The sequence below is a fragment of the Chlorocebus sabaeus genome, chromosome 7 (genome assembly GCF_047675955.1).
Source record: "Chlorocebus sabaeus isolate Y175 chromosome 7, mChlSab1.0.hap1, whole genome shotgun sequence".
In the NCBI taxonomy this organism is placed as follows: domain Eukaryota; kingdom Metazoa; phylum Chordata; class Mammalia; order Primates; family Cercopithecidae; genus Chlorocebus; species Chlorocebus sabaeus.
In genome coordinates this window covers 460,192-474,393 of record NC_132910.1, presented here as the reverse complement: position 1 = coordinate 474,393, position 14,202 = coordinate 460,192, and the positions used below count along the sequence as shown (strand labels likewise).

At 34.5% G+C, this 14,202-nt stretch overlaps 1 pseudogene; it reads right to left on the bottom strand.

Moving 5' to 3' along the window:
- The window catches only part of LOC103235583 (UDP-glucuronosyltransferase 2B4-like), a 53,914-nt pseudogene extending 41,294 nt beyond the window's left edge, over window positions 1-12,620 (bottom strand).
- Window positions 12,621-14,202: the final 1,582 nt, after the last annotated feature.

The following is a 14,202-nucleotide window of genomic DNA, read 5'->3' as shown; positions in this document are numbered from 1 at the left end:
TGCTTTAAGAAAATGTGTCTTCCAGTTGATATATATAAAATACATATGTGTGCATATATATGTATATATATGCATGCATGTGTGTGTGTGTATCATGTTACATTATAAAGTTCCATTTGTTAACTGTGTTCTTCTAATGTTCTATGTCATTTCTCATTATTTGCTCCTCTTTTTAAAGTCTGTTTAGATTTAATGGAAGTATCTGTATATTTACATTTAAACAAACCACTTTATTTTATGTTTCTTTTATGTTGGTCCAACCCGTTTATGGTACAATCTGTTATAAAAACATTCCTTTAGGTGATAACTTTCTTACATAAAAACATTATTGATAGTAGTTATAAATGCTGAATTGATGGTAACTGGACTGGGTAGATATTTTGCACGTTGTATCTTCGGAGTATAAAAAAAATCAATTGTTAAAAATTTAATTTACTAAAGTTAAAATTTTTGTGCTTCAAAAACCATCGTCAAAAAAGTAAAATGTTAGCACACCAAGAATGAAACAACATATTTGAAAATCATATATCTAACATAATATTCATGATATATAATTAGTTCTTAAAACTCAATAATAAGACAAGTTGTAAAGTTTAAAAATGTTTCAAGGATTGGAATAGACATTTTTCCAAAGAAGATATATGGTCAGTAAGCACATGTAACAATGCTCCACATTTTTAGCTGTAATGAAAATCCAATAGAAAACCACAATGAGAGATCATTTCACTCTCACTAAGAAGGCTACAGCAAAAAGATAATAACACGTGTTGGCAACAGTGTGGAGGAATTTGAACCCTCTTTCATTGTTGGTAGTAATGACAAATGGAACAAGTACTTTGGAAAACAGTTTAGCAGCTCTTCATAAACATATAGTTCCCACATGAGCCAGGAATTCCACTTATAGTATCAATCCCAAAGACAAACATATTTATGCAAAAACATGTGTAGCAGTGTTCCTAGTAGCCACAGCTGAACACAATCAAAAGGCCAATGAACTAGGTGAACAAAGAAAATATGGCATATCCATACCATAAAATATTATACTGCTGCAAAAAGAAATGAAGTATTAATACACACTGCAACATGAATGAATCTAAAAACTATTTAAAAAAAAAAAATTATGCTCAGTGAAAGAAGTCACTTTCACAACACCCTAAATTGTATCATTCCAGATGGCTTCATGACTCGTAAGCATTCTAAATATATTGGGATTTTACACCTTAAATACGTGGGTTTTAAGTCATGAAAATTACATGTAATTATCAAGCCTGTTAAAATAATGAAAACAAAAATGAATTTTTCATCAAGAAAATAGTTATACTTTTAGACATTTTAGATATTTAATTAAAATATTTTACCATATTTCTTTAAGTTTGTCCTTCCTTTCTACTGCGGATTGATCATATAATTTTTTTAAAAAACTGCCTTTTTTATATTAGTTATATTACTTTAAAATTACTTTTGTGTAGAAAATTTTTTCACTATTGGATACCCATTACATGTATGGAGTTCAAAACACAATTTTTAAATAACCGCTCAAAAATAAAAGATGATTTTAGGTTGGTTACATCATGTAAATTCTTTCAAAATTAGACTCTTAAAAAAAGGATGAAACTCATGCTTACTATTGAATAGATAAGCTATCTAAAAATACCACCTAGTACAAAAATATTGTTACACTCACAAAGTGTCATTAGTTACTGTATTCAGTGCATTGAGCAAGTCTGTACTTGACACTGTGTTGAAGCCCAATCTAACAGCTGCTTCCCTGGCCTTCATTTATATAATGTTATCAGGTTACTCCTCATACAATGCAATGCCCACCATAGGGATCCCATGGTAGATCACCTTGTGATGCCATTGGATCCACCATGAGTTATAAAAATCCTGGTTTTTGGATGACTTAGGATTGGATAAATTTTAGCAATATTATTCATAGGAATAAAATGAGGAATGAACAACTAAACGCTCAAGTGACAGTGTTTTCTAGCTAAAACATGGAACTAAATTAATATTGTGTTTCCGACCTCAGAGGAAGGAACGCCTACTTCTGCTGGAGATGTAAGTGAAAGCTGTATGGTGTGTGTGACTTCAGACTGAAAAAAAATTAAACAAGATTACCAATTGGACTGAAGAAAAAGTGCAATCTAAATAAAATGTGTAAAAAAAAAAAAAAAAAAAAGCAAAGAAAAGAGATGAACGTGAACATGTAAGAATGTGTTCTTCTAAATGCAGTCACAGAATGTGAAATGTGAGATGTGCAAGGCAGCAGGCAGTGGGGTGGTGGTGGTGCTAAGATTGAGAAAGGACAGGTCACACTTCATCTTGAAATATGTCATCACATTATGATTAAGATTAGGAATTTAATCCTACAGAAAATGCAGAGTCCCTGGTGATAGCAGAAGAGCTGTTATTTTTAGTGACATTTGAAATAACCTGCATAAAAAGAAAGAACAGGTGTAAAGTTATAGAAATAGGAGACAAAAAGACAATCTATGAAGTTGTAAAAAATTCGATGAGACGTAATAACACCTGAAGTAAAAACAGTCTGATTCTGACCATAAAGAATGTGAATGTATATCATAAAATGCCGACAATTCTAGCTTATGATTATCCCCATAGGACAGGAAAATAAATATAAAGAAGTTTCATTTTATTTTTAAGTTTTTCCATAATACATTTTCCATAAGCTTATTTCATGATTAGTTATGAATGCTCCAATGGGCTGTTACTAATATATGCAGTATTTGTACTCCAGAGTCATACCAAGAAGATCATTCTAGGGTATCCACTTGTACACCCGAGTACTGAATCCTAAGGCATGTGGTCTATTCCCATCAAATCTCCACAGAACCTGCTACAGTAAAGAAAATATCTTATTCCATGAGTAGAACTCCAAAGTTATAGAATGTTAGAGCACTAAAGAGATTAAGAATGAGATCAGGAGATGCTGGGTAATAAAACTACTCAAAGACTGATGTAAACAGGATGCCAACATTTCATTTTCTTAACTTCTATAATTAGTTAAATACATCAGGAAATCAGGATCTTCCAAATAATAGCTTCGAAAAATGAGATTATAAATGAAAAGTTCAAGTATTTAAAAAATTGTTACACTTTTCAAAAGAAGACCTATGTGTGGCCAACCATCATATGAAAAAAGCTTAATATCAATGCTCATTGGAGAAATGCAAATCAAAATCACAATAGATACTCTTTTGCACGTCATAATGGCTATTATAAACTCAAAAGGTAGTACATGCTAGTGAGATTGTGTAGAAAAAGGAATGCTTATACTCTGTTAGTGGGAGTGTAAGTTGGTTCAACCATTGTGGAAGACAGTGTGGCACTTCCTCAAAAACCTAGGGGCTAAAATACAATTCAACTCACCAATCTCATTAGTGGGCATACAAGCAAAGGATGAAGAATGATTCCCTTATAAAGGCACATACATATGTTTATTAATAGCATAGTATTCACAATAGTAAAGATATGGAACCAACCTTAATGTCCATCAATGATTGACTGAATAAAGAAAATGCAATGGAGTACATATACATCATGGAGTATTATGCAGCCATAAAAAAAAGACTTTGTATTTTATAGGGACATATATGGAGCTGGAAGCTGTTAACTTTAGCAAACTAGCATAGAAACAGAAATCTAAATATCACATGTTCTCACTATGAAGGGTAAGCTAAAAGATGAGAACACATGGAAACATAGTGGGGAACAACATACACTGGGGTGTATTGGAGGGTGGAGGGCAGGAGAAGAGAGAAGATCAGGTAAAATAACTAATGGGTTCTGGTCATAATGCCTGGATGATTAAACAATATATAAAACAAAACCCCATGACACAGATTTATCTATGTAAGAAACCTACACCTGTATGCCTGAACTTAAAATGAAAGTTAAAAAAAAAATAAATTTAATTTTAAACATATAAAAATTCTAAAAAATTATATGTATGAAAACAATTTAAATAGTCTTTATAATTCTAGTGAGAATAAGTAGTAACAATTTAGTAGTGACCTATATGTTTATTTTTTTATGTGTTTTATACTAGTTTTCATCTTCCACATTAAATATTAATTTATTCATTTTTTAGTAACATAGGAAGTAGTTCATGTAATTCTGCTTGTCTGTAAGTTGTTATACTAGAGTTTTGTGTTCTTTGATGGACAAAAAAGCAAGTCGATAAAATAAGCTAATTGTAAGAAATAAATCAATGCTACAAAGGGACTATGTATAATTTCTTTCAAATTACAAATTATCAAGCACTACTTCAAGGATAAATTTCAAGGGACAATTTCTGAGACAAATTTAGAGCATTATCAGTATTGCTAATTTTGGTTGTTTTTTTCAGCACTGAAATGAGGAACATTTTGGTATCATAAATAAAGATAGAGCTGTTGAATAAATTCAAAATTGTGTTTTTCTGAATTTGGTCAATTGATTCTTAACACTTAGACAATGTGCTACAAAGCTTTGACAACAGTGATGAATATGTTCTACTATAGCCAAGACATTTTTATGTTTAAGTTACTAATTTGGGAACTCCCAAGCAATCCTCATAAACTGAACAATAATTTACAGTGTTTAACTTTTACTTGTTATATCAGTATTAAAATAACTGAGTTTTCAGCAAAAAACGTTAGTATAGGTCATTACAAGAAGACTGTATCAGATAGGGAACTAAAAAAGTAATTGACAAATACACAAATGTCACCATTTTATTCTATACAGAAGAAAATATGTTTCCTACTATGTTCTATGGAGGGAGCATCTGAACCTATTCCCCCACCTGGCTTCCTTCTGTTTGACTCCTTCCTATATTTCCTTCTGCTGCCTCTATTGGGAGGAGTTGTTAATCTGAGAGTTAGTGCTGAGTCCTTGTGGGACCACATTTTATGCAGCACAGGTTCACCTTCAGGTCAGGATCTATCTCCATCCTTTCTCATTCATCTTCCTGCTTCAGACATTGGCTGGGCCCAGTCCAGCAAGGGAGGCTGCTTTTACTCTTTCTCTAAATCTACATGGCTGGTGGGAACTTGGACTAAGTCTGTCAGCCTAGGCCATTCTTTCTCTGAATAGTACCCTGAACATCATTCAGATAGGCCTATTCCAAAATGTGTAGAGGCAGTATATGAGGCTGGATTACATGGCTAGCCTAAACTGCATGATGCATGTTAGATATTTTGAAATACCTGCTATCGTTATTGTGCTAGTGAAGTTACCCGTTAAAATGTAACTTCTTCTGATAACATCTGTAGTGTGTCCAACACCCTCAGAAATCCCTAAACATAAGTATCAAATGACAGGCAAATAATTTGGTGATATCTCTTATGCGATCCCAATATCATGATAATATCAAAACTTTACCTACACGTCTTAATATATTTATTCCTGATCACAATATTAGTGCCACATTTGTGATCCATGAGAATACCCTTTGTATTATTTTAGCCTCTTCCATGTATATTTCAGATTTTTTATTTTTTTGAGACAGAGTCTCGCTCAGTCACCTGGGCTAGAGTGCAGGGGCACGATCTTGGCTCACTGCAAGCTCTGCCTCCCGGGTTCATGCCATTCTCCGGCCTCAGCCTCCCGAGTAGTTGGGACTACAGTAGTCCGTCACTAGGCCCGGCTAATTTTTTTTGTATTTTTAGTAGAGACGGGGTTTCACCATGTTGGCCAGGATGGTCTCAATTTCTTGACCTCGTGATCTGCCTGTTTCAGCCTCCCAAAGTTCTGGGATTACAGGTGTGAGCCATCATGCCCAGCCTATATTTTTTATTTTGAACTAATATCTGATAATTAGAGCTTTTCCAGGAGCTACATTTCTAGGCAGGAAATTTCTATAATTGAATTATTTACAGACTTTCACAGGCTCTTTTAGTAGTTTTCCATACCAGTAAGGAACTTTATCTATCCTTCTGTGGGATCTTGGCAATGGCTGATTCAGTTACATTGGCCCTTTCTTCTGTCATGTTAATGACCATTGACCCCAGAGAAAATACCACAACACCATTTTCTTCAGAACTCTAGATAAACTCTTCCATTTCCCGTGACAAAAGAATTTTTTCCATCACAAAAGAGTAACAGCACAGCAGGCACTACTGAAATAATTGGTACAAATTACTAAAGAGAGAAAATCAAGTATTACTAGGAATTATTGGAGGAAATTATGTATTTTAACTGACTCAATCACTCAGTTTCTTATCAAGAAGATGTGTAATATGAGACAGTGGGCCTCTACTAAGGGTATTTATGTAAATATGTGTGTGTGCATAAGGGAGAAATGAAATGGAGCTATTACGTAGTAGTCAGGGAGATAATGTTAGAAAATATTATACCCAGACTCTTCACTTATAATATTAGAGTTACTAATATAGGTCCTTGGAAAGTGACACTACCTGGCTTTAATTCTATATAGTCATCCTACTAAATCACATATGTTTATTTCAGGCAGGTTTTCCACAGAATTGTTTTGGTTTGAAGCCATCAATGGTTTGCTTCCCTAACTATAAGCCCTGAGGATAAGTTACTCACATCTGGGATGATTTTATGTCTACATTTATCTTCCTCTATAATTCTTTACATTTCCTTAAATTTTGTCAGAGGTTTCCAGTCTTTTTTCAAAAAAGAAAAAAAGTAACTGTGAAAGGTGGTGAAGAATCACTGACATTCTGGAGTCTGGTTGTGGTTTGGAATTTCTATGAATTAGTCCTGAGAGTCTCGTTTATAATACAGAATTATACAGTATATAGTTAGATGGTTGAATGATCATATTTTTCAGGTTATTGTTTAGGTGGAAGGACTTTTCCCTGAAATCACACTGTTAAATTGATGGGTTATCTATAACTGCATGTGAGGAGCTCTCATCATCACTTTGCTGTGTCTCGGAGGCAGCAGCACTTGTACCATAATGGGAGATGCCCCCAGGGCTTTCCGCAGGGGAGATCTGCCACCCTCATGAGAAGCTCACTCACACTACACTTCCTGGTGAAGATGTGCTTGGCTAAAATTGATTGATATTTATTCTGATTTGTTTTCTCAAAGCTATGCCAATATTTAAATTTATAAAGCTTCAGATTTAATCATTAGGGTAAAACTGTTTTTAATTGTTGTTTATGAAACAAAGAAAAAGATCCAAATATTGACTGTGAAGACCATATATTGCTGTATATTTTTTCAAGTATGATTTTTAATCTTAAGACATCAATGTTATTGTGAGAGTCATTGTACCACTATTCCAGATGACACATGGGGCATCTAGGCATTCTGTGTGATTGCAGTTACCTGTTGCCACATGTAATGTAACACATGCTCAGTGTTTACTCTCAGTGTCTTGATGCCCGGAGTCTTCTTCATCCACTCAGTGTTGAAGTAATCTAACCTCTGTTTACTGATTCATCACTGATATGGTCTAGTTGTTTCCCACTCTGTGACAACTTCATAAAAATAATACAAAATCAATGTAAGTAATTTAATAAAAGTATGAAAAGTTTAAAAAAGAAAAGGAAATATTTCTAAAATTTCTATCTAGAGATATTACCAATGTAAAATATGTATGTTCTCATCATGGCTTTTATTCTATTTACACATGTACACACATGCCATTTATTTAGAAAGTTTTAACCTTATTGTGTGTACATTTTCCTCCTACAAAAAATTTGTCATCTTGTTATATTTACCATTTTCTACCTCACTTTACTTGCATTTTGGCTCACAGTGTAATTGAATATTTGATAAAATTATTGTAAAGCCATAGTATGCACATAGTATAAGTTTTTAAGCATTCCTTCATTTAAGATGTTAGATTACTTCCAATGTTAATTTATGAATATTTTCCATAAATATTAAATATGCACATCTTGACTTATTTTTTTTTCTCAGTATGATTGCATGAGACTATATTATGAAACCAATGGTTATGTGCATTTTTAAATCACTAGAATCATTTTGCCGTGTCTTTTTCTCTTAAAATATACACATATATTCTGAGAATTTAATATTTGAATGAAAAGGAAACAACTTGGGTTAACAATTATTCTACATAATAAACAATTAGAGAAACAATTTTACAACCATTGATTTTCATTCAAATCTTTCTGCAAATTAATAACAACAGCTACTATTAGTAATTATCACTATTGTACTACTAGTCATCCTTTTCCTTGTCCTCCTACACCTCCTACTCTCTTCCCCTCCTATTGGCACTATTGCTTTCCCTTAATATGAACAGGGAAATCTTTCAATAGTAGGGTAGGGTGGCATAGAATTTTCATTAGTCTTACCTCAACTTTTGTCCCTTTCAAAAGTTATAAAGCACATACAATTTGCATTCGACATAGATATTGTATTTTAACCATGGAATACATTCTCAGTTTTATGGAGACAAAAATCTTAAGAGATTACTTAATTATCTATTAAAGAATGCTTACTTTCTACATATGTCTTAAAAGTATGATTTTAATTTAAAACGCATGAGGGTCTTGTGTTCCTTCATAAAGAATATCATCTTCTAAGCAGACAGAATTCTTTCGTTATTGTAAACTAAGTTTACTACCATACAGATACAAGTGATAGAAATTATTTGTTATTTATAATATAAGCATCGTTCATTTTCTCCATGCTTTTCTGTAGGGAGATTTGGTGTCTAGACACAAGTTCCATCAGGAAGCCGTACTGAGTTGCTGGTCATAACACTGAAAACACCTTCTCTAGTAGGGCATGTTTCTGTTCTAAGATGTAAACTTCTGGTATCTCAGCGTAGAATGAGTTACATTCTTGAGTAAAATCAAGGGAACACTGGGTTTGGCTGCAAAGATTATTAGGAGTACACATTTATATCACTGAGTTATTCTTTTAAGTTAGAATACTTAAGATCTGCATCACTTACAGTAGAATTTTAGAATAGCTTTCTTTTTTTATTACTATTATACTTTAAATTCTAGGGCACATGTGCAACTTGCCCATCTTACTGGCAAATCTAGTATTCTTTTATTCAAGTCCACAATATATCTGTCATCCACGACTTTTCAAGAGAATGTAATCTTGATGTGCTGAACAATCTGGTTCTATTAAATGAAGAATGATATCTCAAGTGACTAGCATATGTTAAGTAATTAGTAGTGTTAGTAATCCTAACAAAATAATCATAATTGCAAAATTAATATTTCTGAATCACTAACTATATAACAGAGACATTTTAAGTGTTTTGTCTGTATTAACATTTTTTCCACAAAACACGGTGTGAAGTGGGTACTATTACTGTAAATGTAGACATAACTGTTTCAATCAACATTCTAGTTCACTTTTCCATCATCTGTTACCAGATTCCACGCAAAATTTCCCAAATGGTCTGCTCTTTCTTTGTTTCTTTTTTTTTTTAAATAACCTTATCATATATCTTCATTTCCTAACTCTTTTTAGTAGTTCTCAAAGGTGCTTAATAAATATATTAACTCCTAATAAATATCTGGCTCTAACTTGCGTCTCAGCATCATCTGATTCTCACTCAGCCTTTCCCTGTAAACTAAATTTGGGGTCTTGAGAACTTTCCTCAATACTTTACCTTCTTTTCTTTTTTGTGTTTTCCTGACCCCTCATTATTTCACCAATTTCTACACATTGTTCAGCTCTCAGCTTCATTATCACTGAGTCCAGGATACTTTCTATTATTTCCACTGATGCTATCTTGACAATGTGTTTTTCCTTGAGATAATAGCTTTTGCGCAATTTTTATTACTTGCATATATTCTATCTTTTGAAATAGAATGTAATGTGTGTGGGTACAGAAATTGTGTCTATTTTTTTTTTCCTCTTGCCTGTGGTTTGTCTTAAACTTTTTATAAAAATTCTTTTAATGAATGACCAATACCTTCTTATGTGTTGCATAATCAAGACTTAAATGTAACCAACCCCATTTTCAAAATCTTCTTAGTATCCCTCTCTATCTATAATAATGATGAAACTCATGTACTTGTGATGGTATCGACAAATCAACATGTACACGAGTTCCTAATTGGTATCTGCTTTACCCTGCCCACTGCCCATCTTTCTTTCTGTGTAACTCAAACACTCTGCATGAAGACTGTAGAATTATTCCTACTAAAATTTCAAAGCCAACAATACAAAACCAACAAAATTATCTTTACCGTAGGTAAGGATTTGCCAGGTTTGCAGTGCAGTCCTCCAACAAAATCAACATTTGGTAAGAGTGGATGAGGAATTTGAAAATCCCAGGAGTTTTGAGTAAGTCATATGTCAGCTTTCCCCATTGTCTCAGATAAGGTAATAGGTCTTCCTGAGAAGCAAAAGCAAAGAAAAGATGGCTGACACAAGATAATTACATTAGGTAATTTTCTGAAAGGGATTAGAATAATGTAGACAGAAATGTAGGCAAAGTGTCTGTACTTTGATATACATAAACATATATTCAAATATAAGCATAATTTAATATTTATGTATTATATATTTTGCCCATGTGTGTTTATAAGAAAAGCAAAGTGATAAGAGAATTTTGAGGGCAAACTACATCATCATGCTAAGGTCACATCAGAATACAATCATAAACCATTATTAAAATAATCTAGAGAGAAGTAAACATCCATTTCTTTACCCTTTAAAGCTTCAATAGTAGCATATAAACATTTAAACTACTCTTCGAGCTCCATGATCAACTAATTCTGATGTACCCATAAAACAATTTTCTAATAAATAGTCTAGTTTTCACAGTTCATTAAGCTAATTCTTTTATCTTTGGTTATTCAACTGAACTGTGGGCTTTTTGAGAGTGTAACTGAAATCTTTATACCCACTACAGCTTTTGATTCATGCTAAGGTATTAATCATATTGGCTTTTAAGTAAATATATTTGCAAATTGCAGACAGAAAATTTTGAGAAATTATTCAAATAGAGATTTGTACCAAACTTAATTTGGCTCATATTTTGTAATACAGAGACTTTTTTTTTTTTTGAAAGCTATATAGATATAACAATGTTCAGACTTCAACAAGATGATTGGTCTTAAAATAATAATTTCCAACCTTTCAGTGAAGGAATGTAAAGACATTAGAAACTACAATTTACCCTTATTTGTTTTTGCGTTTGAGATAGAGGCACTATTTCTCTCAACTGTGAAGGAAACTTTCTGGTAACATGGGAACATATTTTAGTTTCTGATTAAGGAAACTGAGGTATACAAGGAAAAACAATTTCTGCAATGTTGCCTAGACAGTTGTTGTAGAAAATTGTGTAACTACTCAATCTACATGTATGCATTCAGTAAGATGTTTGTGGATGGGCCTGACTTTTTTTAAAATGAAAAATAATTAATAATAAAATAGATGCGTGATTGTTTAAAGAAATATTAGGTGCACTAATTTACAGGTTTATGACTTCCTAGAGTGTTCTGTATGAGCAATGGCCACAGGGTTTTAACTGACCTTATAATTTAAGGTTTTCAATAATATTTGTGCAATTGATAGATCATCTTGTGTTTTCATTTCATAAATTCACTTACAAAAAAACTCCGCTACCAGCTGGGTGTGGTGACTCATGCTTGTAATCCCAGCACTTTGGGAGGCCGAGGCAGGCATATCACTTGAGGTCAGGAGTTTGAGACCAGTCTGGCCAACATGGTGAAACCCCATATCTACTAAAAATGCATAAAATTAGCCAATCGTGCTAACACACGCCTGTAATCCCAGCAATGAGCTGAGATTGCAGCACTGCACTCCAGCCTGGAAGACAGAGAAAGACTCCACCAAAAACAAACAAACAAAACAAAAAGGAGTTAAAAAAACCATGTACTCTGACTTTATTGCTTTATATAAGCTCAGCTTCAAAGGCACAGGAAAGTTAGATCTCCATGTTACCAACTGAAAAAATTACTTACCTAGAACTTCACTGGAAAACTGATTCCACTTCTTCATATTAAATATTTGGAACCAAAATTGAAAATAAACCACATAGATCATATTTTTTTACCCTCTCCATGAAAGTCATTTGGTCCCTTAATTCTGACATAGCAACAAGTATGTAGGAAGGTAGAAATAGAAATCCTCCTTTATGCTTTTTAAGTGTGTAGCCAACAGAGAAGGGGAGACTGTACATGAAGGGTGTGTTAAAATAGCTCAACCAGCAGCTCCCCACAGCGAACAATAGCATCTGCAATAACAGCATCAAATTTTGATTCTTGTAGTTTCTTCATAGGTTTCTTATTTGAAACTCCATCCTTACAGAACTTTCTAATTGTCATTAATAGTCCACATGATTTCTTGTACTTGTGTAAAATATAACCAAAATGTGTCTTATGGAAGGTCTGACCATGATGATATCCTCAAACTCAGTTTTAGTTAAAGATGCAGGATAAACTTCAAGTTTAAGAGTACATGGGCTGTTGGGATTTAAAAAAAAAAAAATTGGAAGTTGAAGATGCCAATACAGTCACCTCATGACCCCTCTGGACAAGCTCATCCATGATTGTCTTTACATTCATCCAATGATTGAAATCGGTGGGCCACACCAGTACCTTTCCACAACTCCCAGAGCTAATGTAACAGCTCAGCTGTGTCAGCAAAAAAACTGAAGTCCATTTCATATACATCCTGGTGCAATGCAATGCCTTTTCCCATTTGTTGTTTTTTTCTGTCATTTCTTATGGTTATATCCATGGATAAATCAATCACGAAGTTCAAACGTAACTTTTACACTTCAAAGTAAATATATTATCATTAGATTAACAGTCTGAGCATGTATATGGCAAGAAGATAAATTAAGATAAGTGACCTGTTTACACAAGGGTGTTTAATGTCCCTTTTATGTTTACAAGTGTTATCTTTGAGCTAATATCAATGTTCTTGTATGGACACATCACTTGTCTTATGTAATTTATTTTAGAAGAGTTTCCAGAAACATAACCTTTTTTTTGTATACTTTGTTTACACATAATTTATACACAGCACCTTCAACTGAAGCGTGGTGTGCAGAGCGGGCTGCCATTTTTGCTGTTTGGGCAACTTAGCTGTTCTGCCCTTCAAGCTTTGGAGAGTCCAAATGTACTGGTGGTGGAAGGAATCCACCAGTTGCTGAACATCTGCTCTACAGAAACATTGCCAGACTGCTTTTTTAAGTAGCTACCAGATTCTGTTCCTCCTCACTGGGTACGACTTCCCAACAGGGGACTCCAGACACTCCCATCAGTGTTCTTGAGTCTACAGAGATTTGAAAACTCCCTGTGGTAGAGATCTCAGAAAGAGGTATGGGCCGGCATCTTTGCTGTTTGAGGAACTTATCAATTCCAGTCTGTAAGCTTGGAAGAGCCCAAGGTGACTGGGGTGAAAATGATACACTAGAAGAACCCAACAACCATATAAAAATGGGTCCAGACTGCTTTTTTAATTGAGTTTCTGATCCTCATCTTCATTACTGGATGGAGCCTCCCAACAGGGATTTTTAGCTACCACCTCTGGTATTGGCTGACAGAATTTCCAGGCATTCCTGGTAAAGAGACCCCAGGGGGCAGGGCTGGCTGACATCTTTGCTGTTTGGGCAACTTAGCCATTCCAGCCTCCTAGCTTTGGAGTGTCCAAGGCAACATGCGCTGAAGTATACCCCTAGCACAGCATAGTTGCTTTATGAAAATGTGACTGGCTACCTTAAACAGGTCCCTGATACCATTCCTTCTGAGTATGGGTCTGATCTCCCAACTGCAGCCTCCAGCCACCTCTTAGAGGTGTCTTTGTGCCAGAAACAGGTCTATATCTCCCTGGGATGGAGCTACCAAAGAAAAGGGCAGGCTTCTATCTTTCCTGTTTCTCAGCCTTCACTGGTGATACCTCCAGGTACTAGAAAATCTGAGGTGACTAGTGACTGGAGTGGGCCCTAGCATACCACAGCAACCCTACAGAAAAAAATGCTCAGAGTCTAATGTGGTTGCCTGCTCCTGTATGTCCTCATCAGGCAGATTTTCCAGGCCTGAGTTTCTAGCCAACACCTGCCCAATCTATCTAGCTAGTAGCAACTTGGCAACTCTTTGGAGAGAGCCCCTGGGGCAACAGAAAGCCTCTCGACCACTGCCTCTGCAATGGAAGTTTCCTTGCCTCCCTTGGACCAACAAAGGAGCAAAGACACTGAGCCATTGCTGACTTGCATCTCTCTGAGATGAAGCCACAGGAACACAGTAGCAA